This window comes from Malurus melanocephalus, unplaced genomic scaffold (assembly GCF_030028575.1).
Source record: "Malurus melanocephalus ecotype Western Australia unplaced genomic scaffold, MMel_1.1 scaffold_189, whole genome shotgun sequence".
In the NCBI taxonomy this organism is placed as follows: Eukaryota; Metazoa; Chordata; class Aves; order Passeriformes; family Maluridae; genus Malurus; species Malurus melanocephalus.
The window spans coordinates 262,399-288,570 of record NW_026623421.1 but is presented as its reverse complement, the minus strand read 5'-3'; the positions used below and the strand labels follow the sequence as shown (position 1 = coordinate 288,570).

Genomic DNA, 26,172 nt, shown 5'->3' with positions numbered 1-26,172 from the left:
AAGCAGCAGCCTCCCAGTGTCTGAAGTACCCCAAAAATCACATGGAGAAATCTTATCCTGTACGGTGTTACATGATGGCTATGTGACTGAGGTAACACCAAGGTATCTGAGTTTCTTTGTTCCCCTGAGTTAGGGGGATGGGCCACCCTTTTCTTTTAATACATAATCCCCTCCTTTCTCATTTTTCCTCCTTTCCAATKTTCCAATTAATCTCTTTCTCCTCTAATTTCAAATCTTGTTTGTGTGACTGTGCAACAGGAAAGCTGGATGTCACATTTCATTCCTGAGGATCTCAGATACAGGGGTTCCACCGCCAAATGCCAAACCCACGACCCTGATTATTCCATCTCTGTCACTGCTCCTTGCATCTGCTGCCGGACAAACAAACAGATCCTTGAAAAACATAGCTGCAAGGAGAGACAATCTCCATTCAAGGAAAACTTTAAGAAACCCAGAAGAGATGACTTCAAAGGTTAGTAGTAAGATGATGAATCCCACCTGGTATGGAGCCCCAGAGTTAGCACAGTGATAAAGCACGGWGTGCTCCTGGAGGTGCAGCTTCAGGGACCTGAAGAGTTTTCTGGTTAAAGCTCTGTGTAAACTCACGGCACTGGTAAGGGATGGAAGACACAAATGCGAGGACTATCAAGACAAACTACCAGATGAATTTTCCCTGCTTATCTCAGGAAAGATTGCCCAGAAAATAAAGACGATAAGGAAGCCAAAGAGAGTCAAGGGAGAAGCCACAAGCAAAATAACTCCTGAACACAAGACAAGATGGAAATTGCTACTTTTTCAGCAGATTTCAGTCCCAGTCCTCCATTTAGCACAATTTCTATTTYACTAATGCAGTTTGATTTTAGCCAGATGCTCAGAGACAGTTTTTACGCCACTCACATCAATCAGGAGAAGCAAATACATCCTTGTATTGCTGATACGGAGGCTTCCCATGATTTATCTCAGCAGCATCACATGGGTATTAAAAAGAACAGTGAAAATACATGATCTTAGAAATGATATTCCCCATCCTTCCCACCAGGCTTATCTGGAAACATGCTAAAAAAAAGAATCAGAGACATTCTCTTCCTGTTGCTTTTCAYAGTGTCTCAAACAGTAAAATATTAAGTGTGGAAAGCAACACACCAATCTAAATTAAGGATGTGGGCATTTCCCCATCCAGTTATGGGAAGCAGCTAATCTATCAGAGCAATTTTAGAATTAATAAGTTTCATAAGTATTAATATATGGATCTAATCTACATTTAATATTATCCAAATTACCTTGTGCTGAAAGAACAAGTTCTGTATAATGAAGAGAAACAARCGAAGCTCGCAGAAAAATAATTAAAGTTGGGGAGTTGCAACGGGAATTGGAGTCAGCACTGCCTCATGTTCCGTGTTGAAAATTTATTCTTACGGTTACCCAGCTTCCTCATCCATAAGGTGGAGATGATAATACTTGCTTCAGTTCCAACAGCATGCCAGTAAGATCTACAGATAAGCCACCAGAACTGCTATTATTAATATCATATATGCTTGGCACGCATTTTTTACTTCAAAACAATTTTACATTTCTGATCTACTCTCAGTGCTTAGGGAATCACKGTTTGAGACTTCAGAAAAGTTATTCTCAATTTATTTACAACACTTGGGCATATTCCTTGCCACTGACTTTATTCTATTTTACAGCTTATTAGATTTATGGGATTTTGTTCTCTATATGATGTGGGAACACAGGAGCRCGATGATTCAACTAACACCAGTTTTACCAACCAGCCAGATTTAACAGGCTATTTCTTGTTGTATCCTATAAACACAGTGAGCAGCCAATCTGATAGTTAATGATGCAAACCATAAGCAGAGGTAGTGTTTTGTGCCAAGATACAATATGTGGAGATTGCAAAAGCTCACAGTGAAATTTCTGTGGAAAAAAAAAAATACAGCGTGGAGGAGCATTTCTGTTATTTTGTGCAATTCAAAACAGGGTATCTCTACTAAGAAAAACAGATAGATTAATTAGAAAAACCCCAAAGATATCAAGAGAAGGAGAGAACACATAATACTGTTCATGGAAGGTATCTGCAACCAGCTGTGGGTAAAATGYATCAGAATAGGATTCCCAAATTTATTTTCGTGCTCTGCCATCCRCTAAGAGACTTTGGTCTAAATGACAAAGCAGTTTGCTTATATGGGAAGCACAAAATGTACCAGCTTCTAGATAGGGCTTATTTTTTAGTATCTGTGAAGTTGTTGAAGAAGCTTACATAAGAAGTTATTTATAATGACTTAAAAATAGAATTTTCTTTGAGGTATCCTATCCAAATTATAGAAAAAAAAAAGACTTAAGAAACAGGATGAGATTTGTTTTTTATACCAGGCTTTTTTTCTTTTTTWAAAACATCTTTGTAGGTCTCTCAAAAGAGAGACTGGTATACTATCAGCATTTCTGGAACTGGCACAGAAGCTACAGGAGGTAGTGGAATATAGAATGCTGTCCTTGATAACATACAGACAATAAAATGAAAAAAAAAGTCTTAAAAATTCAGAATGAAATGGCAGTTAGCAATGATGACCTGATTCACAATTTCTGAGAGCTGTACTAGACATTAGAAACGCCTTAGTAACACAGATATCTCTCCTGAACCAACTGACATCACTACARTCCATCAGTTTGCTGGAATTTCATAACTATGCTGGGTTTAATTTCTCAGGTATTGTGGTCAACAGCCAAAATATGTGCCTCTCTTCCTGTTATCTTGTTTTTCAATCATATATCCTTCTGGTGCATTTTACAAGTATTTCTTCATTTTGAATCCTTACACTTTTTTTTGTCAGATAAAGGGTTATAATTCATGAAAAATCTGCTCAGCTGTAGAAATAAGTATTCTGTTCGATCCTTCATAACAGATTTAAGATGTCCTTGTCAGCTTTAGGATATCTGTCTGTATTAGTCATCCTGCCAGCATTAAGATAGCAAGAGAAAAGATAAGGGTCTGTTGCAAGGCCCATGAAGCCAAGGGAATCTTTCTACTGATGTCAGCTATTTTGTACCATGTTACTCCAGCAAGGGATTAAGACACAAAGAAGAGCTTCTCSTGCCAAATTCTGTACTTCTTCATTTGCAATCATTTTTACTGAGCAGGCTYAATAAAGTCTACTGGGTCTGTCACTCCTGCACCCTTTATACTAGTTTCAATGATTTCACTAATGGATGAAGGGGAGCTTGGCAAGAGGTGGCYGAGTGCCACAGACAGGGAAAGGGGAGGGCAGAGGACCTGTTGGGAGGTACAGCCACTCAGGGTCCCATCCTGCTTGCTGAAGCTACGGTTACAAGGTTGAGATGGATGTGGAAAAAATGGGATCAAGGTGCAAAAAAAAAACGTGTTAAGGGTGGGTTGTTTATTAGAGAGGAGACTGGAGTGGAGAAAAGAAACACAAGGGTGGCAAAAAGGAAGGTCAAGAATGGTGGAAGTAGTAACAGCAGATGGAAATGACATTAACCAGGGCTGCTTGAGGGTAACAATGAGGTGGGGATGCACTTGAGTACTGCAGCCTGTTGTCCTAAATTGGAACACCCAGCCAAGCCCGTTGTTCTGAGCACATCATGGGCACTGACCTGCTGGCGCACCCRGGAGGACTGAGTGGGATGGCAACATCCAAGGAGAATGGATTGATTATTCGGTGCTGCCATGGTGGTGCACATACCAAGCCTGACAGCATCAGCCTCTTCCTGACCTTCTCCTCACATGCACACCAGCAGAAGGAAACCCTCTCCCACCAACACTGCGTCATCTCCCCGAAATGGCACCAGCTAAATTGATAAAGGCAGCGGCACTTTTCCATTGGCATAGCTTCATATGTATTAGGGGCTTTGCCAGGATAATTTCACTAGCTAGGAGGGGATGATTATTTTTAGATGTCTCTGCACAACATATGTATGCTGGAAAAATCGTCTGAAGTCATTTCACTGCTTGCCTAGTCCCAAAGAAGGAGTTAATGCCTTCAAATTCAGTAAGTGGAAGAGCAGGTAATGAAACTSAATTGCCTGTAATTCTCCACAGAAATGCTATGTGAAATTACTGCATTCTTACATTTGAAAGCATTATTTTGGGGACAATAGGAACTAAGAAGAAGTCTCCTTCTTCCAAATTGKTTTTTTTTTCCACTGGTGCCTTTCTAAAATAACTTAGATCCTTTTTCAGTTTGTTTCATACTGATAMAATTTTCCTATAAGTATTACTGCTTTTAGATACTGCACAAATTATCCTTAAAAGGAGTATGTAGTGTATTATGCTCACAGATATCAAATCCAAGCACCCCCACTCAGAGTGTAAACTGATGTTGACGGGTGAAATAACTAAGGCTTAGYTTTCCAGCAGACAGATGTGCTGTCTTTGGGTGCCAGCTATGCTTCTGRAGTTTGGTTCAACTTCTGAAGTGAGATGCCACAGAGCAAAAAGAAATCATCTACGAGAGTCATTGTCCTCAAAAATAAAAGGGAGTTCTACAACTCAGACAWAAAGAAGAAAAAGGAGCTTGTTCATTAAGCAGAAGACTTAATAAAACCCAGAGATCAGCCTGCAGAAAAGAAATCTAACTGGCTCCACACCAAAACACTTACAAGTAGATATAAATGCAGAAATGTCACTAAATATATTAACTCCTATTCATTGTAAGTTTTTTTTATTAAAATCTGTTCCATTTTTTCAGAGGCAATGACTGAGCGTGCACTGAATAACCACTGAATAATGTCCACCTGCATTTACAGCACATTTACAACTGAGCAGAGCACTGTTCCRTGCTACAAAATGCAAACAATTGCACAAACAAAAGCAGCATAATACTGGAGAATCCAGGCACTCCTAGGAGGAACCTGAGATTTGGGATGTTAGTCATTGCCAGCATGTTTCTTGCTTGGTTTAGCTACTAGAATATTTAACAGTACYGCACATTCTTTATTAATGTTCTCTCAGGAAGATGGTTATTTTATACATAGTGTGTGTGTTAATAGGAAGAAGATTTTATGCTGCTAAACAAACAKTTCTATTTGTTAGAATTTGTTCATCACTGTAATAGCCAAGAGCTTGGAAGTAGATCAACCTACATGCAGYGTCAAAAATCACATTTACTACGTAAGTAACAAAATAACCTGCATGCCTTTTTTCGTTGTTATTGCTTGGTGAGGAAAACTTCTGACATGCAGGTAAAACTTCTATTTTCTTAATTATAAGATATTGAAATTCCCAACAAATTTTAAAATAATTAAATCAGATGGAAAGAACTTGCACTAATTTTCTTTTTAAAAAATCATGATGAATATATGGGCAGAGGACTTTCCATAATTTTTAGGAAGTGGTTATCACAGTTCTCCTGGTCTTTGATATAACATTCAGATTTTATTTGAGGCCCAGATATAACATTTGGCAGCTGTACACAAGAATGATCTCAAGTGAAACTCCTCTTTACCATGATCGTCAGTTCCCTGTTTCAGGTGGTTGAATAAAGATGACATTCACCTGAAATACTTTGACTTTGCAAAACCAAAAAAAAACAACAAGCAGTCTCATCCTGATCCTGTTCCTATTTAACTCAAGAGAACTTTTTTCTACCCACTGCTTATATTCGTTCACAGAAAAGCAGAGATAGCTCAAGGCAGCAGGCAAGGTAGGCAGCAGCCTGGAGCAGAAAGCTGCCTACACCACCCAGGAGAAGAGGAGCGCGGGGCTCATTTGCAATTCCACAGCCCTCACTGGTGCACTGTCTCACAACTCAAAAGCACTGCCTGAGATCAAGGCTTTCTGATGAAATTTCTCCAGCCTGTGAGTACCGACTGTTTATAAGCCTCAGCTGCTCTGGGAGTGGACAACTGATTTCTGAAACACTCTTCCGTCTTACAAAATGAGTACTGCCATGTACATCATCTCCTGAAGAAATCTGTGTTTTTACATACTCACTAAATGAACCCTCACTTGATGCTGGGCAACATTTGCTTCTCTCAGTACTTTTTCACAGCTGGTGGATATTTTGTTTTGTTTTGTTTTCTAAATCCATGCAAAACATCTCCAGACTGATTTCCGTTMCATGCTGCACAGATTTCTCCCAGAAAAGACTGACATTTTTCTTTCTGTGTTTTCAGAGAATATTTAAATATTTTATATTAAAAAAGAGAAACAGCTTTCAGCAGGGATGCCTAGAGACCCCCACTGTGGTTACTTCTATTTATCTATCAAGAAAGCTCACAGTCAGATCAAATCAGACAAGTTGAGAGATGGAACAGAAAAGCCTCAGTGCTGCCAACATGATCTGTTGTGCACTGGGCATTTCCTCCTGGTYTGGGGAGACAGGCATGGATATGACTTGCCTGGCTCCAGAACTGAACACTGTCAGCCCCAATCCTCTAGCCTGGGGGTAAGACTTTGCTTCCACTCTTCTCCAAGGTATCTCTCATTACGGGCAGCTGGAGGGGGTTCATGTATAAGTGCAATAAGGAATACCGAGAATTAAGCCCGAAATAACCTTCAGACACTGAGAAATGGGTGTCACAAGGCAGAATCTTCATGAATTTACCTACACAGGAATCCTGTACTGCACTTAGCTTTTTGATCTCAAATAAAGTCTCGGGTCTCTCCAATGTACAGGGGCTCATCTCCTTGAAGGAAGGTAGGCTGAAGCACATTCTCAGTTTGTTAACCTTCCTTCATCCCACTCCATACAGACTCCTAACATTTCATCTTTCTGATCTTCCTTAAGAGTCAGGAAATAGAAGAAATCAGTGGGTGTTTTTAAGCACTTTAGATGCCAAATTATGAGTTGAATGGTTATAATATGTGATTCAATTCAAATGAGTTTCTCTGTGTCCTCACACTTTCAAGATTACCCAAAGATTGCGCTTCCTTAGAGCTCCCAGTATCACCAAATCAGAACCTTCAGATGAAAATCAGGTATTTGCAAATTCTTAGTCAGAAACTATTGCAAGCATCATTAGCTTTCCCAACTAAAGCATTTAGAAAACAGTTTCTCCAATACAGAGAAAAACTTAGCAGAAATTTATTGGTTAGAAAACACCAGAATTAGTTCATTTAGTTCAGCCGCTTATGTGATAACATTTTCTTGCTAAAGCGAGGTAGGTTGTTAAAGATGTCACAAAATTACTGACTAGGACTCCAACAAAGAAAAATTACCCTTTGATGTTGCCAAGAGAACTGGGAACAGTTTTGGGGGGGAGTGTATTATGATTTGTTTTCCTATATGGGAATATTTTCCCAAAACAAGATCGATGGAGATTCCCTCTTTAGGGCTTCAGGTGTGATAACAATGGCCAGTCCCYGACCATTTGCATGAATCCTGACTTACAAATRGAAATCTGAAGATTTTTCAGACCCRTTCCKGTGKCTGGCTGCAAAGGATTTTCCTATCAGTACAGTGGTACATTTCAGGCTCTGTTTTAGTGCTCCCACTCCTTCTGTGTGCTGCTCTCACAAGTCAGCGTGCTGGAAAGGAAATCTGTGCTCGTTAATCTTGCCAATACTCTGCGCCGTGTCATGCGCTGCTCATTAGGAGCTACGGGCACCCAGACTGTCTCAGCCCATCAGTTCTACAAGTTACAGGAGCCTTTCCCATCTCACTGGCAATAAAGACATGAAGTCTGCCACTATCRCAATTGTCTTGAGAAGAAGAAAAGCAGTAAGTGCTAATTAAAGGAGGTGCCACAGTAGGCTGTACATTAAACGTCATTCAGAATGAACACTGGAGTGTGAAAGATGGAAAGCTCGCTTCCTTTTTCCAAGACACACAGCTGAAAGTTAAACACTGAATGACCTCTCTGAAACAGTACAATCTGCATCTATTTTCCCAATTTCTGTATAGTAATGACACATATTTAAGCCTTGCATTAAAAACTTAACTGCAGCATTCAACACGCTTTTAGCATTTCAACATTCAAAGTTTGTTTTTTCAGTGCAGGATCAGTTCCAGTCCAGCAGTGGATTTACTTCACCTCTCTATCAGTGCCTTTACTTCATACAGACTCGCTGGTGTAATTTGTGCACAGGATTTGCAGTAAGTGCAGGGTGAAGTAGTGAAGGACMGCAATGATCAAAGGGGTTTATACAAATTCTGGTATACTAGAGGCTACTTTTAGGACTACTATAGCATGTCTCACCTGAGACAGTCAGCACGTCCCCAGCTGTGACTAAGGGAGATCTGCCATTTGATGYATCTCTCCTGCAAACCCAGTCCCGTTTATGCTAGCTTCAAACATCACACCTACCCAAGGCAAYATCTTACATTGCTCACCTCTTCCTTTAGAGTGTTTTTTGCCAATACAGGGTTCTCTTGCTGTAGATACAACTGTCAGTGTCCTGCTACATCCRCAAGCAATGCTGGCTCTCTTTCACAGCTATCACATCCGTTTCATGAGAACTACTGTCATGGTCTTCCCAATCACCTTTTTATCAAAATTAAGCAAGTGTGCTTGGCTAAAACCTTGCTTAGAACTGAAGCTTCCCATGCCTTTGGTATTTCCTGATGGTTCTGTCTAGACTGTCTCCTGTTGCTCACTCTCTCTCCTATAATACTAAACAGGAGTGGGTGCTCCACCTGGGACTTCAGCRGGTCAAAGYAATTATGYACATATTTTGCAGKCATTACTTAGGGCAATCYACACATTAACTGCTCCAGATTATTTTCTCTGAAGTAAGTCTGTTTTCAGTTTACATTAAACAATGCAGTGATCACACTGGAAGAGAAATAAAAGCAYTCATTCACATAGCTCACCTGGAATAGCTGCTCTCTCTCAAGTTTTGRGGTGACACATTTTTCCAAACTCCTACTGTCAGCATACCCACACATGCAAATATATGCATTCCCCATTTCAGACCTGATGTCTATATCCATTCTGCATAAGATTGTTAAACTTTCAACAGTTCTGCACTTTAGTAAGAGCTACCAAAGACTGACAGAGAAAGTCAGTGAGCATTTCTGAAAATAAAATGTAGTTTTGTAAGACCATCTTTCTCAGTTATCCGAAAGCAATCTAGATTTATTTTTATTATTGTAACAGATTATATGTTATTATTATTTACTAAACAATGTATTTAAAAGAAATCTTAAGCATTATTTTACGGGATTAGTCAATACATCACAGCACAAATTTTCATTCACAGTGCAGAAAAGGTCAGTATGCAAATTGCAATATGCTAAAAATGGATCTGCTCTGAGTAATGCCCAATCAAGTTAGTGAAACTACATCCTGAAGACAAAGTTTGGCTTTTTGTTTTACCTCTGATATTTTGAATATGTTCTACAGACTTATGCGGGATTCAAAATGTCAGGGAGAAAAAAGAGAAATTAAGCAATGTAGAAATAACATTTTCTGTCATTATGCACAATCTATTTATACAGAAATCTTCACATTACTTTTTCCATGAAAAAAACCACATTCGTTTTATTCTCCTTTTCTTTAATTTCAATCTTTTTCTATTTAAATTGATGTAAACTGTAAAATTACTTATTACTTCTATATACATATCAGATGAACAATAGAAGAACATTAGCATCATSTTTTTTCCTTTTTTTAAATATAGGGAAGAACTGTAATAATCTTTTAAGCTATTTAAATGTACCAATACATTTCTGAAGAGCAAACTGGTCAGTATGATCTTGAGCCTTTTGTAGGTGACAAAGAATTTGTAAATTCATTTTGTCAGAAATTGGAAAATTTTAACATCATTTAAAACTGTAAGTAAAATGATCCAACGACCAATGACTTTTATGAATGCATGATTTGAATATTTTTCTTCTATTAAGTATCTGATATCTTCAGATGGATGGGGAGGGAATAGTAGAAATCATTACGTGCAGTATGCATCCCATACTTCATGTGCAAGTTGGGAACCAAGAGAACAATTGAAATATATACAAAATATGTAGCAGTTATTGTACCTGGAAAGTACCTGGCAAACTGGTTAATTTTGCATACTTATGGCCATGATAYTGGTGCTTAGTACCTAACAGGCATGAGTTTTGCTGGGTAAAATTGCTCTGGAATAAATAAAGGATTTGTYAGGTACAGCTTTTATATACACATACATCTGAATCCACACATTCAGAAAGTCCTTTGGGATTAACCCATTCCGGGAAAAAAACATTTGGAAGACAGGCATGTTACAGCAAAGTCCCCAGCTGAACTGTCTTTATTTATTAAGGAGGGYTTCTGTTCAGCACAAAGTGTTTACATTTGTAATTTTTCCCAGCTTKAAATTTCATACAGGCTTCACTCATTTTATTTTTCAGGTATGCTCTTCATGTTTTTATTTCTTAATTACCAGTAATGCTAGATGCCTCCATCAAAGTATTACAACATTTGTAGGCATTAGTCTATCTTCATTTGTCCTACATATTATAGGGTTTCTAGATTATGTCAGAAAAAGAAGCATCTAAGGATGGAAAATACTGTGCTGTTTAGTGTTTTAACACTACAGACATGAAAATCTGACAGGTCAGAACAAAGATCACATTACTTGGGTGAAGTTCTATGTAGAGTGAAACACGGTGAATATGGCTTTTTCTCTGTCCCCTTCCTAAAAAATCCTAATGTTTGTTTTTGACATATGAAGGACATTAAGCTGTTACCTTTATAAAAAATCTATTAGACACTAGCACTTTATTCCCAAGTGGCCATAAATCCACTATGATTGCAATTCTCCTTATAAAGGTATGAACATTTACTGTCACTGAATTTCCTCTGCCATCTTATTACCTGGTCATGCTCAAATACTGTCAAACCCTTGTACAACTCTMCCCAWTTGACTCATGCACCACCATCAGGCKTTATTACTTCAATATTAACCCCTTTTTACACATGGTGGATTCATGCCTTACAGGATTCTGTTGGTGACTTGCCCCATTGTAAAACTCAGTGATTTACTCCCTGTTGCTCCCTAACTTTTAACCTGCTATTAACTCACTGCAAGAGTTTCCCTCTCATTGCACAGCAGTTTTAATCCTTTATAAGCCTTCAGGAAAGAACTCYATTGAAAAGTTCTGGAAATTCAAGTAGATTATAACTGGATCATAATTTTTACCCAAATCATTGCCTGCCCTGGAGAATTGGGTASACTTGTGAATTTTGACCTCTTCCCTTTAAGCCAAGCTGTTTAGCCTGCACAATGAACAACAATCCTAAATTACCATTAACTCCCTATTCCCATTCATTTCATACTGAAGCACAAAACTAAAGCTGTGGTTTCAGAGCACTCATCCCAATCAGCTCTCCATGCACATGTGACAGTCCAGCTATCAGAAAATTAAAAGTTCTGAATGATGGAAGTTTTTTTACAAGATTGTTATTACTCCTATTCATTTTTTGTTTTCCTTTTTTTTTCTCCATTGCAATGAAAACGAATGGAGGTGTGGGAGAGAGGAGAAAGCTCTTGAGAAGGAGAAGGTAACTTTCCTAGGGATCATTGCTAAGGAAATCAACAAGACTAATACTAGTGGAGTAATTCAAATTGATGGCTTCCAAGCTAAGAAGAGACCTCAAAGCTTGAGGGGACAGAGGAGAAAGACATCTCCAAGTCCCTAAGGAAACAGAAGGGGCTGTTCATCATCCCACCATCACCTTCCCTCCCTCTGCCCTGTACCTTCTCCCTGTTCAATGGTTTTCACCTCGACAGGGTGTGAAAATGTGCAGGTTGTGGGAGCCAGATATTGGGGAAGAGAGGTAAGCAGTGCCTCCCTCAGGCAGGAAGTTTGTAGGACTGTAGAGCTCCTTGAAGAGGAGGAGCAAGGGGAGACTGTAGCTACAGCCAATCTGGGAAAACCCACAGCACAGTGCACCGTTTGGGGGGGTTTGCACATAGATTCTCTCCACACCTCGCAAAAATCTGTCCTGCTGATGTTGCATTTGTCGCTGATGTGTCATTARCCAAAGTTTGAAGAAAACCCAGGCTGGGGAATGGGGGTCATGCAGCCTCTGGACCCGAGGGGCTCAGGGACACTGGCTCTTGGCAGCTGGGGAGTGTGTCCCACCCTCTGTCCTGGGCACCTYACTGCAGAGCAGTCTGCCAGGACGAAACCAAGGTCAGCAGGGMACTGTCCCCTGGGTCTAGCACAAGCTTACCTAACCCAAGAAGTTTTGAATTGAGCTCTTCATTCAGAAAGTTGAAATTTTCCATTCAAAATGTCATTGTGACCCCCTGCTAACAGAGCTGTAATTTCACTTKGTGCTCCAGCAYAGTGATAAAGCAAYATTGTCACAGTGCACCTGACACTGRAGCAGTAGGTATGAGCTGATGATTTGATATTGAGCTTTTACTGCCACGTCTAAGAATTTTGGCTGTCTGGTAAAGTGGAAGGCAGACACAGGCCAAAGTACAGTTATTCACACCCAGTTTTATGGTTTGTTTTTTCTCATGTTATGRCATGAGACACAAAGAACACGGCACAAAGGTTTCTAATCTGCTTGAACTGACAAGTGTAGGATTCCTAACACAGAAGGAAAATCCATGGTTATATTCCCATAAATATTACAGTGCTTATCTTTTGATACAACTATTCAAATATGTATCATCAGATATAGGTATGCGCACACAGAGAAAACCAGGAAAAGCTTATGTTTCACTATAGGTAACAGTTGCAGCATAGTGAAAATGGCTCACTTCAACATCCTATATGGAAMCAAAATATCCTTTTAAGTGATTATATTGTTACAGATTCACATTCATGCAAATAAATTAATAACAAATACKCTAGTGCTGCTAGAAGGGGTAATTTTTCCTGGTTTTATGCCTACCATTTTACAATATAAGTCTTATGGCTCAATCTTAGTAAAAACACTGGAAGGCAGAAATATAAAAGCCACAGCCACCTTTCCTAAAGATGTTTTCCAAGCAAAATTCAGGTTCCTGTTCCCTGGATTCTGTTGGCAGGCAGYTACTTTTCCTGTAACAGGCTGAACAAGATCCCAAATCTGAAAAAATAACAAGCTCTAAGAATATTCAGGTCTAGAAGTGTGTGTTCCACGAGAACTTTGGACTAACCTTCTTCAATTGTATATATGTTTTTAAAGAAAGTAAAAGCAAGGTCTGAGCAAATCAAGTACAAAATTGGAAATAGTGGGGTAWGGGAAAAGCTTTCACAAATTAAACTGTTATGCACTACAGAATTTTGCACAGACACTGCAAATAGGTAGGTTAGAAAACAAAAGAACATGAAAGAGTTGAAAAGTGAAAAAATGTAGGTTTAAGGAGCCAAGATTAATCATCTCTCTTTCCTTTGAAAAAGAGCATTCCAAAAAGGCATCACCAAAATGCAAGATGCCACAATAGAAAGATGTATTATGTACCAACAAATACTTAGTGTTTGAAGAGACATCACAAAAACTGCATCACAGCCTTGAAATAGATATTTAATTCCACAGACAATCCTTAGTTTAACTGGGTACAAAGAAAAGTGGTTTAGATATAATTTTCTCTTTTTAACTCACAAAAATAGGCATTTGCTTTAACTTCTTTTTTTTTCTGCAGTAACAAATTCAGAAGAAATAGGGCTATGCTTTTTTTGTACATCAATGCACACCTTTGTTATATTAACCTGAAAGAACTTTTTATCCTGTATCTTTGAGCTGCATACACAAATATCAGAGAAGAAAATATCATAGATAAAAACGAATCTGGTTTAGAAACAGACTTTCTGTCATGATGTATCACAAGGAGAGTTAACTTTTTACTTTCCAAATAAAGAAAATAATAAATACTGAAGCATTCTTTGAAATGTTAATATTTAAYTCTTTAATAGCATCCTCAGAGACTTTCCAACTCTCACCTAATTTGAGGGTAATAGGTTACAGCAATTTTTATTGCTGCACTGGACATAATTCTTTTTTTGTGCGCTTTTATGTTATGCCAAAATTGCCTGAATGCATATGAGTAAGTTTAGGCAGAGGGAGGGGGTTGGTTTGTTGGTTAGTTTTTTTTGTTTTTTTTTTAAGAACATGTACACATTTGAAAGAATGCTTTTGCTTTCTGCTTTGGTTTTTAACAAGCAGCTTTTCTGACTGTGCACCATCTCGCTATTGTTTCTCTCTGTACCCGCTGCATCTGCTCTGCAGAACTTCCCAATTTTATTTTTTTCCTGCAAATCACATTGTATTTTTGTATGCAAACCTTGCACAGAACTGAAAAGAAYTTAATGAAATGTCCTTTACAGCCATCCCAGAGCTCTGATCTGCATGTGAGAAGGTGGCAGTGATCTGACCCCGGCTGGGCTCTGTGTTTGCCTCTCCCTGCCCCGTTTTGGCAGAGRAGAGCCCAGCAGAAAACTGCTGGCTTCTTTCAAAAAGCTCTCTMAGTGCCACATCTTGAAAAGCATAAAGAGGAAACTCACACATTTAGAAACACATCTACTGGCTGCAGCAGAGCCTGAAAAGCGGCAACGGAGAAAAAGAAAAGAGAGRACTCACCAAGATACATCCTGATGTAGGGGGAAGAGTTTTGGTAGCAACCCTCAACAGTTTCTGCTTCTCTCCTCTTTTCCTTTCTCAGTCCCCCCCACCCCTAATTTCCCCATTTAAGGGAGAAAATAACAAGGCAGAAGAAGCCAAGAGACTTTCATGACATAAACAATAAGGCCTTCCTGTGCCAATATTTCCTTTAAAAACACTTGCCAATAAAGCTCCTGGAGGCCAGCAAGAGAAAGAAATGCCGAAACAGCCATGACATGAACTTGGCATATTTTCTGACTCACTCACTTCCCTTGAGACAATCCCTCCAAGAGAATGTTGAAGGATAATGGGAAAATTTCTTCCAGTGAAAAGGACTTCAGCTGCCCGTGCATACAAGAAAACTGCCAATTAACTTTATTTCTGTTTACCTACAGCTTTGCTCACACAGCCACCTCCACTGACATGTTTCCTGACTCACACACTCATGTTTGTACATTCATCTTGTAACCCTGGTGTCTGAGAAAGACAAGGAGATTAAAAAAAAAAAATTAGTAAAATTTAAGAATCCACAATTCCAAATAATTTCTGAACAGCAGAGAGAATGATCAATAAATGATAAGGGGTAGCCAAATACTTGGCTCCTTCACATATTAAATCCATATTTCCCTTTTCCTTATCCCTGCTGTTTATACTTCTTTTATAATTGCTTAGAGCCAGACATAGTAGTCTATAAAACATTAAGAATGCTCRTATTCCTTCAGATTTCTGTAATGAAAGACTGTCAAGATTACTGTGTCCCACTGACCTATCTCATTTTGAGTAATACCATGTTTTCAAAAATAAATGGTTTGTTAACCAGAAATTAAAATTTCCTTGGAAAACAKCATCTTACGCACACACACACACAAACACATTCATTCAATCATTCCTGGGGTGCAGCTGGCCCTGTCTGTCTCTCATGGGAGATTCTCAGGGGTTCAGCTGCCTCCTCTCACACCTCCACCTTCACCTCCAGCACAGKGGGCCAGGCTGGAGCCCAGCTCCCRAGGSASAGCAGATCAGCACTGTGCTGATGGCAGCGGGAAATGGGGCTTCTCCTCCACCATGGGGTCACACACAGCAGCAATTTTCCCYCCAGGGGCAGGCAGGCAAAATGTGTCAGCACCATGGCAGCTGCCACCCCACTGCGCTCCCCTCTAATGTCAGACCAGGTAGAAAGCCCCCACCTCAAGACAGACCAAGCAGAAATTGTTGTTGCTTTGTTTTTTTTGATTACCAGCCTCAGCCTTGCGATGTGGGGGCACCACCTCTTCCTTCCACATGTCCCCAGCTTAGGGGACCACGCAGGGATCCATCCATGCCTCTCAGCAAAGCTTGCACCCTGTCACTGTGCGGGCTCCTGCTCCCTCTCTGTTTCTAGGAAGGCAGTGAGCGCTGCCAAGTGCTCCTCGCTCAGCTGAGGGCTCTCATTGTTGCTGGGGTTTCTTTGGTTTCGCATTCAGCTCCTTAGATTAGCATCAGGGTATCACATATCAAAATAACCACCAGTGAGGATTTGCTGGCCTGCTCAGAAGAGAGGGCTCACCGTACCTACATCTGCATAATTTTATTGTAATGTAGTCTGATATCAGACACCCCTGGTTTCTACTTTCTGCTCGCTGCTTTCACACTTGGGTTTAAGGCACACTCACCAAGTCTCCTAACTCTCCTCTAAGAGTCTCCTACTCCTGAAGATGCTCGGTAATCRCAGCTAAACCACTGCCCACCATACTGGTTATATATGTTTGGGGGTTTTTTTGTTCTAATTTTAGTAATTTTGGGGGCATTTCCAGCTGGTTTGGTTCTGCTGGTAAAATGTATAAAAGGTACAGGAGGCTATAATGGATACAAYCTACATCAGGAGTTACCTGCTAGCTCACCTTTACCCCACCACGGCTGCTGGACACCCTGTTAAGTCACACACACACATGCACACTGTAATATTCCTTTTTCTTAAGCATCTTTTTCTGCCCGCTTACAAAGCTAACACYGGTTTGTTTTTAGGTTTGTTTTCACCAAAACCTGAGAATGTGTGTGTTTTTTTTGTAACACCACCGGGGCAAGCCATCTGTGGTTGGCTGGCAAACTGAAATTCAGGGCTGGGGCAGAAATATTTAGGAGTCAAAAAAAGCTGACTTGCTCAAGAAATTAAAGCCCTTCTGACAATCTTCCAGAGAGCCCCTGAGGAAAAGGGAGGGAACCAGAGAGAGACTCAAGGAAAATGGATGGGAGCCCAGCGTTGAGATTCACGCCAGAATGGTTCCTGGCCAAGAAGGAAGGTTGGCAAGTAGACAAATACAGGCTTTCATAGGCAGCATTGTAAACAAGACATTAAAAATATTAATCCATTTAGATTTCAAGCACTGAGATGAGATTTACTTTAGAAGCAGAATTATGTTGGTAATGGCTCCTCAAACATTTCAGCTGAATGTCAAAACTTTTGCTCAACTGTATCAAGTGAAAATACAAGGAGCTGTTGACACTGCGATATTCAAACATTCAGTCGCACGGCTGGGCTGGAAAAACCCAGAGAAAGGCAAAGGAATGCAGAAACTCAAGCCCTCTCAAGGAAAATGCATTCACAAATTATTTTTACCTTCATTTCTACACCAAAATAATAAATTGAAGGGGTGAAATAATTTTTTGAAACCAAACTTCCTTTCAGAAATATTTTCAAATCAAGCATAAATTACTTCAACCAAAATACTTTGTTTCCAAGTAGACACAGTCATGTAGAACTGAACGTATTTCAGGTGAAAGAAAGTTTAAGTAAACTTTGAGCACCTAATCTTTAAAATGAGGATTTTTTTTGTCCTGCAGGAATCAACATATCTCCCCTTTCCCCCTTAGAAAACATAAGGGAAATATGTTATTTTATTATATTTAGCTTATTCTAAATGATCAAATATTTTAATTTTCTTTTTAAATTGGATTGGATAAGTCTTCATTTCTCACCAAAGCAAACAGCTGCTCAGGAAAACTGAAGTACAGAAATACATGCTTTTTTGGTGCACGTGGGAAGCACCATGTCACCTTAAGCCTGTCACCATCAAGAGATTGACAAATCTTCCTCTACAGACTGGTGAGCAGGGGCAAGAATGTCAGGGGAGGCCCATGGGGAAGATTAAGTGCCTTAAACAATGAGAAAAATATGAGCTGCAATTACTATATGGGATTTTGTAACTCAGTCAGAAATCGGAAGATTCTTGTATTGTGTTAAAGAAAGACTCATATTGAATTAATGAGGTTGATCCCACACAGAAGTCCACGAGCACAGCCTGAGCTCCAGAGAGGTCTTTTCCCCCTCTCAGTAGCACCAACAATAACTGCAAATTGCCACACACGGAGGAACTGAGGTATCTCCATTCAAAGCACTGAAAGCATTCTAAAGAAAAGGTTCATATTCTCCATTACCTTTCATCTCTTAAAAAAAAAAACCCACATAAACTTAGTGAAAAGGACAGAATAGAATGCATCCCATCTCTTGTAACCTAGCATATACCATACACSCCTCAGAATTATATTTCTTATCAGGTTCCTCAAAAAAGAATAAAAATTAGAAGGGGGAAAAACCCCCAATCTCCCCCCAAAAACCCTACTAAGCTGTTTCTTGCTTATATCTGCTGCCACTCACAAAATTATCTTAAGATTTCCACAGTATCTGAAAAGGAAGATCTCAGCAAAGAAAAACCCAAAACAGAGTTGAAGAAGGAACAACTTCATTCTGCTTAAGAGTGAAAAAAAATAGATTAAAGTTTAAAGAATCTTCAATTTTATAACAGTTTAAACATTTAAATGCAAATTAAAGTAGCAACACATGAATTATAGAAATTCTGTAGCAATTCTATATTCTGAATCATACTATGAAATTTGCTTTCTGCATTCTCAGTGGAAACAGAATAAAATACTGGCATCTCAGGTATTTTGAAATTATACACAAGCAGCATGTTTAATAGCATCAATTTTAATAAGTTAGCATTCTATCTCAGATGCATTTTTCACAAATATTCTAGCTGAAGGTAYTTTTATGAAAGCTATTTGCCTATTACATACCACAGCTGGTGCAACTTCACCGTCCAGGGAGGCATTTTCATCCCGTGGAAGGAGAAGCCATTAGGGAAACGCTGCTTTGGCAAACTGCAGCTCACACACCGAAGCTGCAACATTATCCTGGCTTTCCTACATATTAAGCATAGGACTRTGTTCAAAGTAAACATGTGGTCATAATTAAATAATAATTATGMCTACCATTTGTGTAACACCATTCATCCAAATAGTTTAAAGCATTAGGTAAATCTGTAAACAAAAGGTCTAATCCTGCACYCTTTACTCACATAATGCCATGCAGTTCAAACGGGCTGTGTAGATCTTGTCTACACACAGACCTAATTGTTCTCAATTAACTCCATGTGTCAACACTTATTCCAGTGCGTCGTGTTCCTGTTTAGCATAATTTTCCCACTGCTTACTACAGGTGAACGCACTGTTTCTACACTCTCACTGATTTAATATCACTTCTACAGACACTTTCCTACATGGATCCCACAGGGCTTTTAAAATGTTCATGCAGCCTCCCTTCTGCACACTTCTAATATGATAAATATTCTTTTMTAGAAGAAGAAGTTCACTTGTTGCTACTATGCTTAAGGGACTGACCATCACATCTGACTTGCAACTGTAAACCCAGGACCTACAGTTTCTATTCTGATACCCTAATCACACAAATAGCYTTCTTCATCCATCATGCTCCAGAGTAAAACCACAGGAAGTGGTAAGAACAGGGGAAAATTCTGCAGTTTCTAAAAASAAAATATATTCAGAAGCAGACACGCTCAAACCGCTTTCACGCATCTGTAGTACAAACGTCTGTTGCAGAGAACCAAAGCTTCTAACTGATTCCAAAAAACCAACAAATCCAATCATGACAATTGCTGACAATTTTGTGTCAGTCTGCCTTGACAGWCAAGCAACTGGAGAACAAGGGGAGAGATCAGGAATACCTGAGTCAGATTTCATTTTGGCTCTGCTATGGACAGCTACTTAAGTTCTTTGCTTCGGCAGCAGTATCTGCAAGTCAAGCCGAATCATCTCTTTCACTTATGGATCTTTTGAAATTCATGACAATCCCTATGGCTCTTTGAAGACAAATACTGTTTACCAGCACCAGCTGTTACTTAGCTTTTAGCATTTTTCATCTTTTATCCTAAATTTTGCATAGAAGAAAGTCACTGCCACAACCCACGCACACACCACAATTTAGTGTATTTTCCTTCCAATTTTAATTCTCCTTTGCAAGAGATATACTCAATTTTAGCTCTTATATGTATTCCATGTAACTTTGGCATACATCAGAAAACATTTTTTTAGCACCAAACAAAAGCTCTGTAAAGCCTCATCAACTGCTGAACTGTCAGTAGAACTCACACTAGCATGGCGGTAAAATAGGGTGGTTTTTTCCTCTTAAAATTTTCAGATTAATTTAGGCATTTCTTTGAAGTGTTCATTCAAAAAAAMAAAGCCCAACAAAACAATAATTGTGTCATCTAAGCACAATGTGGTCAAACCTGAAAATAATCTAGTGTCACAACAGCAATCCCTACTAGAAAAAAAGAATCCTGCATTGTGGAAGGATTTCTCACTAATTTGGAAAAAGCTGCACAGTTTTTAGCTAGTAAAGACACAGTTCTCCTACACACTCTTAATTCCATATACAGATAGTGTTTGTTGACCGTGTATGAGTGAAAATGTGAACATCAATGSTTTAATCCMCATTGTGTTAACAGYTTTGTTTTAATAAGCAGTGAAAAGRATGTGTTATATTAAAGTGCACTGTCTCTGTGTGCGAGGGTGGGGATGGAAAGGTTTGCTTCTCCCATCAGCTCCACAAGCAGCATCCGTCAGCAGCACAAATGAGCAGAACACAGGCGAGCTCTCTYACCCTGTGCAGGCAAAAAAAGCAGTAGAGGTGCTTTGCTGTCTCCTGCCAGGACACCCAGAGCAGCGCTTCTGCTCAACAGCAGTTCCTCATTTATTTCTGCAGTGCCCAGGACAGGGCAGCAGCAGTGTGAGCAGTCTCTCTCCCTTCCCATGGACTGGATCCTGTCAGCTGTGCAGAGGCCATGGATAAACATCGGGCTGAGGCAGAGAAACCATCAGCAAGTCCATTCAAAACTGGGCTGTGGCCTCCTCTGCTCCTTATCTGTTGCTCTTGTTCTGGGGTCAAGCCAAAATGAGCCCGTAACCCTGCTGGCAAGAGCACCTCTGGCACTGCTCCACATCTTCACTTACAACAGGGGTGGACAGCACAGAGCCCCAACAGGGAAAGGATCCTGTGGGAAAATGAGTGTCATGCTGCTGGACACCACAGGGCTRCCTAGAAACACAGACTCTCTCAACACCACCTCTAGCAAATCCATAATCCTGGAGAATTTGTTCACAGTAATCTGCAAATCACGCCACCCAGGATGCAATTCATGGATGCACAGCACTGGAACAATTGATGCAAGGCTTTGAGAGGGGCTTCTCRTGGCACTGAATTTTAGCCAGGAGGGCTAAGAAACAATCTGAAGTGAAAATGAGCAGTACATTAAAGGAAAGCACACAGGACAAACAGGCTGGGTAGTTTGGATTTCCAGAGCTGCTTATGTGTGAAAAGCAATTATCAGATTTGACACAATGGCAGGCTGGTCCATGCTTCCGATTCCCTGGCAGAGGTAACAGCCATTTGYTTGGAAAACTTTTATGTTTAATTCTAGAAATGAAGAATCAACTCTGCCTGAGGTACAAGGTATGATAGTCAAAATAGACAAAAGTTTTAGTTAACATTATGGTAGGTTACAAACTGCAACATCTCAGGACTGTTCCTGCTAGGAAAAGCAGCAGCTCCAGAGGATAATAACCATCTCAGGCATATTAGCTGAATGTTCATGGGTCACTATTGGCTATAAGTGCATCAAGAGAAGATAATAAAAAATGTTCAGGAGCAGAAAGCAAGTCAAAACCTTTTCTGAATCTAATTAGGACAAATGAAAGTATAAACTTCGATTTCCCCTTCATTTTTAAAACAGTCACTTCTTATTGCTGTAACTGCCTCTCACTATCACTTGCATCATTTATTTATCACATGACTCACAGACACACTCTGGTACTACACAAGTTTAGCATACCATGGATTTTAAAATTTCATACCCTGCTATTTTGGGGCTCTTACATCCCAGAAGATGTAATACTCCAAATCTGTGCAAGCACAACGTGAGCATCCCCATGTTAGATCTTTCTGAGATGGAAGTAAATACAACACACAGTAAATATGCAATTGATACCAAAACAGCTCTTYAGACTGACCAAAGCATTCCTTGTATTTAACACTGAACAGGTAGAAGCCATTCTTTTGAGAGAGATTACATTTCTGAGTGTATAACACAGAGCAGCTACTGTGGAGATCCTTTTGTTAGTCTAATTTCACTGTCTCTGATAGATTTTCTCTAGGCTGAATGGAAAATGACTGCAGTGATTTCTACAGATCTCACATCTGAACATAGCATATTTTATACTCTTCTCCAAGTAAATTTTGAAGAAGAACTTTATGCTGAAATGCAGCAATCAAGAAAAAAAATCCACTAGCATCCTCAGGAAATTTATACATCCTTATGGGGCAGCAAAGGCCATTGTCCATACAGAAGTGACAATTCTTGTCTATTTGTCTTTCAAATGGCATCTCAAACCTTAACACTGAAAACTTTCATGAAGGACAGTCTGATCAGCCATTTAAATCGGATGAGTATACTTCAATTTGAAGATAATAATAAGCTTACTTTCCATTGAGATACCCCATTTAAAAAAAAAAAAGTCATTTAAAAAGGAAACCTAAAAACTAGCTTACATTTTAAAATAAAACATAAAATGCRATTTCCTACCTTATACCTTCATCACCTTCTAATAAATGCCATGCAGCTGTGGGAGGGCATTTTCAGAAGGGAGGAAAGTCCTAGGAAACAAAATGCTTTTAGTAGAATTCTGAATGGTTTCATTGAGTATTTTTAGCCKGGCCTCTTGAGAAGCTCTGCAAACATTTGCAAAACTCTAAAACAGAGCCAGGGTTATGTCACTATCTTTGGTACAAATAATTTGTTAGGAACTATTTTGTCCTGGCACAAGGATATATCAAGAGAGGATGCGTGAACTGGCTTGTTTTCTTTTGGATTAATGTTGTTTGTCAACTGAAGGCTGTCTTTATGTGGAAAGAGCAAGGTGCCAAGAAGTACATTTCACCATGCCAAAATTAAAGGGAGGAGCTCAGAAACAGTCTTTTATTACCTAATTAGTTTTATCAAATGACACAGATCAACTAACAGGAGATAACTAATARGAAAAAGGGGTCTAATGAAAACGTAAGTTATCAGCTGGATGCTCTCCAGAAAACAATTATCTCCCTAGGTAAACAAGTACTACTGATGGGAGGTCAGGCACAAAACACAAGGAATGGAGGTCTTCTCAGGATACCAGCCCTTGGTGGAGTTGAAATGGATGAAAAAAAGTAGTGGGATAAACTACACTGAGAAGAAGGGATGACTTGTTATTAAAGAAGCTAGTATCTTCAGATAAAATTATTCCTATCTGGTCTATACATATCCCACCGGTTAGTTTGGTTTTTTTTGAAACACAAATCAAGTACAGCCTGACAGATTAATATCCTTATTCAAAATGAAAATTAGGACTACAATAAGAACAGCCACATTCACCTACTCATGAACAAATTACCAGAATAAGTTTTTACATTCCACAGGGAAAATGGCAGTTCACAGATCTTATTTTACCTTGATTGCCCTCCTAATAATGGAAAGAATTATCACCAAAAGAAATATGCAATTTTAGATCATATTCAGCTTTATCCACAATAACCAAATATACCACACAAACTTACATTTCCTTCCTCTTATTTTCCCGACAGCATGAACTAAACTAGCCAAACAATTCAAATTTGTGTGGCTCACATTCAGATTACATCAACTTTTAATTCCTAATGTGAACCATACTTTCATGTTTCCATTATTATTTGCTTATCTAACATATACCTAAAATATGCAAAACTTAACAGATTATTTTAGCTAGGAAAGTAACACCAGACAYACATAACTGCAAAAAGACATTTAAGAAGCCTTGCTTAAAAAAAGTATCTAAAAATGAGAGTTTAATTGACTAAGGACTTGTGCCCCCCAGMAGCTTGAAGAGAAGCAACACTGATTTTTATGAACATTCCTTGAGACTTGTAAGTGATGCAACGAGGGAGTTTTATTATGCTATTCTTTCTCTTCCTCTTCCCCCTCATCCATCACCAGTTAATTTGAAAACAGRCAGGGAAAAGAATTTATGGGAAAATGCTCTCTGTCTCTTGGGATCTGCAGTTCTACCTTTACTGTGGAGCTGTGGAGACCACAGGAGAGTTTCACAGATATAGTTACAGTATGCTCTAGCAAGGACTGCTGGATGCAGAACTATGAAAGGAGCCTAAAAATCTGTCCCTTTAAATGGAAATATCAAACACTGCCAATCCCAGAGCTATGTCAAGAGTGGGCAAAAGATGTTAATGAGGACTTGGCACGTCCTGGACAGGGCTGAGTAGCACTGCTGGGAAAGAGCAGTCCTGTTCGCATGCCCTTCCCTGCCCGGAAACGCTGAATTACAGAGCAAGTCCCAGCTCACATAAAGCATGGTGATGACCCCACATCCAGCTGAGGGCACTCACAGGGRCAGAGGCTTCAGCCCAGACTTGTGTTGCTGATTCAGACTGTCATGACACTTTCCAAGGGACCGCTGCCATTCCCATCAGCCTACACACAGCACGGGTATCACTGTTCCTCTGTGCCCCAAAGCACTTAGTAGGGTACTGGATTTTGGGGAGTCTACAGTAAGATAGCTCAAAAAAATAAAAGGGAAAGAGCACATTACAAGAATGTAAATCAGTGAGCTCATGCAGGTACAAATAGAAAGCAGATTTAGCTAAGGAATGAAATAACCAGAAGATGAATTTATTTCATCTGCCATCCACCTTTAAAGCCCTGCAAAGAAAAGACTCCCTTCACAAGATTGCAAGTGACTCTGCAATGAGTGGGGATTCTCTGCCAAAACCAGCCAGTCTTCACTTTCCTCCAGAGAGTCAGTCCTTGGCTGGCAAACTTTAACCACTGCAATATCTAGGCCTGCGTATGGATGAGGTCACTGACCATGATCAGCATGTGTGCGGCGATCTCCACACATGTGGGAGCCAGCTTCKCCCCTAACGTGTGATCCTTCATTCCCACAGAGCAGGGCAGTACCACTGTACTCTCTTTTCTTCTCTCCCTGCCCCACTACTGCCTTCTTATTATTTTTTCCATTATTTCCGTTTACTCTGGAACCGACTGCAAGGCATGGGGCCATTGTACTACAGCAAAATCCTCCTCAGCTCTGCCCATCTTGAGAAGTCTGACAGAGGAGGAAAAACTGGCCAAGCCATGACAGAGAGCAGAACCAGAAAAGTAACTACTGCCACTCTCACTATTAGCACTTCAAGAGTCAGCCACCTTCTTCCAAAAGAACTCGCATGAACAACCAATTACCATTTTAACTRCAYGWCCTTTCTCTCACAGTAGGTTTCTAGTTTCAAATCTAGACTTTGATTAGATATCCTGTGCAAAGATACCAGATTTCCAAATTCTTTGCTTACTTTTTTTCTTCTAACCCTTTCCCTCCTGTGTGCCTTTAGCAACAAGTATCCACTCTACCCCCCAGCAAACTAAGCAGCAGAGATTCCTGGTCTCAGATTACTAAATCCAGCTTTTTAATGCTGGGCAATAAATTTCTGGGTTCAGTTAAGCCATTTAAATTTATACAGCTCTAACTACAATGTTGTGAGAAGACTCCTCCCACAAATGGGTATACATCCCAGAGAACAGCCAGTGCAACCTCCTGAGATCATCATTCCTCCACGCCTACAGCATTCCTGCAGACATTGTCTCTGAAAATTATAAGCTTTAAGGCAATGTTCTCTGCACACCACCTTCCTTCTCCAGGTCTCCCTGGCAAGTTTCAGCCTTCCTGCCCCAGCAGCCCTTACATCAGACTTGTTCTGGTGGCACAATGTGAACCCATCGAAACAAACAACCTGAAGGAAAGGTGTTCATGCTTGCCGCTGTTTTTCCATAGCACACCGGTATTTTCCATCCTAGGAATACTCAGCCTAGATAAACTGCATTGCCAACTTGTAGGCATAGTAAATACCAAGGCTTTCCCACTGGACAGAGTTGGTTTGGGAAGCATACTTGAATATAGGAAAAAAAAATTATAAGGAATGTGGGCAAGAGAGGCCATCCAAACAAAAAAGCCTCACTTGACCAGATCACCGACCTTGCCTAGGAATGCAGGTACTGCACTCAGGAAGAAAGTTATCTGTGCTGCTCAAGTTGCAGTTAACATCCAGATTCATAAGCTGTTTTCCATAAGGAAAAGCTGTGTGTAAGGTCAGAAGGCAATAAATCACACTGCATTATGGATCAGCTTATTGTTTAGGACACACACATACAGAAATATCAAAGGCTTTTTGAAATTAACAGTGAGTGATTATGTGAGGCAAATGTAATGRAAACACAGCAGAGTCTCTTAGCTAGGGGTAGAGAACATTCAGCCAGAGGCTTCCTCTGACTCCCACTGTGA

General features: G+C 39.8%; 1 protein-coding gene across 13 annotated transcripts in view; it reads right to left on the bottom strand.

Annotated features, from left to right (window-relative positions):
* The window catches only part of THRB (thyroid hormone receptor beta), a 155,162-nt gene that overhangs the window by 61,294 nt on the left and 67,696 nt on the right, over positions 1–26,172 (bottom strand). For 4 of the 13 annotated variants that reach the window (XM_057373181.1, XM_057373179.1, XM_057373182.1 and 1 more), the window contains one exon: positions 22,398–22,468. The exons of 7 other annotated variants lie outside the window; for them this stretch is intronic. The gene's annotated coding sequence lies outside the window, so the exon portion shown is untranslated. Of the gene's footprint in view, positions 1–14,460; positions 14,518–18,534; positions 18,586–22,397; positions 22,469–26,172 lie in introns of those variants that run through there. 2 more of the 13 variants (XM_057373192.1, XM_057373191.1) reach the window with 2 other exon arrangements.